Source organism: Nanorana parkeri, unplaced genomic scaffold (assembly GCF_000935625.1).
Source record: "Nanorana parkeri isolate BGI_ZX_2015 unplaced genomic scaffold, ASM93562v1 scaffold2882, whole genome shotgun sequence".
NCBI lineage: Eukaryota > Metazoa > Chordata > Amphibia > Anura > Dicroglossidae > Nanorana > Nanorana parkeri.
The window spans coordinates 58,212-60,659 of record NW_017309150.1 but is presented as its reverse complement, the minus strand read 5'-3'; the positions used below and the strand labels follow the sequence as shown (position 1 = coordinate 60,659).

The 2,448-nt window shown below is 53.3% G+C and overlaps 1 protein-coding gene across 1 annotated transcript in view; it reads right to left on the bottom strand.

Moving 5' to 3' along the window:
* Nucleotides 1–2,448, bottom strand: part of CSPG5 (chondroitin sulfate proteoglycan 5) — a 59,367-nt gene that overhangs the window by 22,605 nt on the left and 34,314 nt on the right. The window lies entirely within an intron of this gene.

Sequence of the window (2,448 nt, the reverse complement as noted above, 5' to 3'; positions counted from 1 at the left end):
AGGGGATACATATATCAGGATATAGGGGGGGGTGTCAGGATATGGGTGGTGGAGTGGGGTGTGTCAGGATATGGGTGGTGGAGCGGGGTGTGTCAGGATAGACAGCAGTCAGTAGTGGAAACACTGATTTGTAACAGGACTGCAATGGCAGTGACCTCTAGCAGTCTCCTGTACTATGTCTGCAGTCTCTGACCGTCTCCTGTAGTGTGCGTGCAGGTAAGAGGTCTCATGTATTTGGAGCCATAACTGATTTTTTCGGCGTGTCGCTAACTCCAGTCTATGGAAATAAATGACAAGAAACAGTCCGAGCGTTCCCCTGAGGAGACGTCTCTCCATGTCTCTGACCCTCTCTGACCATTCGCACTGACAGGTGGCGTCCAGGTGGACTTTTGAAACAGATGGATGATGACGGGCGACTTGCAGGACAAAGACCGACACGCACAGAGGTGACAAGAGGAAGCCGGAGGGGGTGACATTAGAGTGTAAGCTCCTCTGTACAGAGACTGATGTGACTGGCTCAGTGTTCTCTGTACGGCACGGCGGTATATGTTGGTGCTATATCAATGTATAATAAGATGGGTGCAGGTGGGGTAGGGCTCCCCCTTTATTCGGTGACCCCCCTATATCATGTGACAGACGTCCTCAGTGGTGTCACGTCTGTATCGGGGGCGGCCCAGTTCTGTTTGGGGGTCCCGGGGGGGAGTCTCAGTACATAGGGGGAGGAGAATAGAAGGGACACAGAACAGTTCCGGGTTAGTGAGAGTTACAGCGCAGACTGTGAAAGTGCAATCACAAGAACGCAGCAGAGACGATGCTGAATCATGAGGCAACAGTGAACAGGATTGGTTGGAACAGCTGGAGGGGAGGAGTTAGACGGAGGGGTGTGAGAACAGTGAGAGGGAGGCGTGTGAGAACAGCTGGAGGGGAGGAGTTAGAGGGTGGGGTGTGAGAACAGCTGGAGGGGAGGAGTTAGAGGGAGGGGTGTGAGAACAGCTGGAAGGAGGAGTTAGAGGGAGGGGTGTGAGAACAGCTGGAGGGGAGGAGCTAGAGGGAGGGGAGTGAGAACAGTTAGAGGGAGGGGTGTGAGAACAGCTGGAGGGGAGGAGTTAGAGGGAGATGTGTGAGAACAGCTGGAGGGGAGGAACTATAGGGAGGGGAGTGAGAGCAGCTGGAGGGGAGGAGCTAGAGGGAGGGGTGTGAGAACAGGTGGAGGGGAGGAGTTAGTGGGAATGATGTGAGAACAGCTGGAAGGGAGGAGTCGGAGGGAGGTGTGGAAGTACAGGTGGAGGGGAGGAGTTAGAGGGAGATGTGTGAGACCAGCTGGAGGGGAGGAGCTATAGGGAGGGGTGTGAGAACAGGTGGAGGGGAGGAGTTAGAGGGAGGGTGTGAACAGGTGGAGGGGAGGAGTTAGAGGGAGGGTGTGAACAGCTGGAGGGGAGGAGTTAGCGGGAATGATGTGAGAACAGCTGGAAGGGAAGAGTCGGAGGGAGGTGTGCAAGAATAGCTGGAGGGGAGGAGTTAGAGGGCAGGGTATGAGAACAGCTGGAGGGGAGGAGTTAGAGGGAGGGGTGTCAGAATAGGTGGAGGGGAGGAGTTAGAAGGAGGGGTATGAGACCAGCTGGGGGGAGGAGTATAAAAATAGTTGGGGAGGAGTTATGGAGAGTGATAAGCTATAGCTAAGTGAATGACTTCTCAAGGTGGTTAGGACGTAGAAAGGGGAGGAGTTCCTGGGAGGGGAGGAGTTACAAGGAGGCATAGGAGAACATCTGGGTGGGGAGAAGTTATAGATGTATAAAAAAACATGTGGAGGAGGGAAGTTGCAGACAGGGGAGGGGTTACAGCGAGGGGAGGAGTTATGGTAAGTGACGTGTTAGAGAAGGTTGTTTGTCCCCATCCTTAGGGGAGGAGTTTCAGAGAGGGGAGGGATTACAGGAAGGGGAGGGGTTATGTTAAGGAGAATCATTACAGGAGGTTGTATGAGGGCATCCTTAGGGGAGGAGTTACAAACAGGGGAGGAGTTAAAGAGAGGGGAGGGGTTATGGTAAGTAGAATCATTAGAGGAGGTTGCATGTCCCCATTCTTAGGGGAGGAGTTAAAGAGAGGGGAGGGTTTATAGGAGGGGGAGGAGTTATTAAAAGAGGAAGTAACACAGGAGGTTGTATGGGAAGATCCTTAGGGGGAGGAGTTACAGAGAGAGGAGGGGTTACAGGGACGGGAAGAGTTATGGTTGGGTAAAGTGTTAGAGGAGGTTGTATGTCCACATCCTTAGGGGAGGGGTTACAGAGAGGGGGAGGGGTTATGATAGAGGAAGTATTACAGGAGGTTGTATGTCCCCCATCCCTAGGGGAGGAGTTACAGAGAGGGATTACATGGAGGGGAGGGGTTACAGGGGCTATGAGAACAGCTGTCAGAACTTGTGATTCCATTTCGATCTCATGCAGTCGGGGG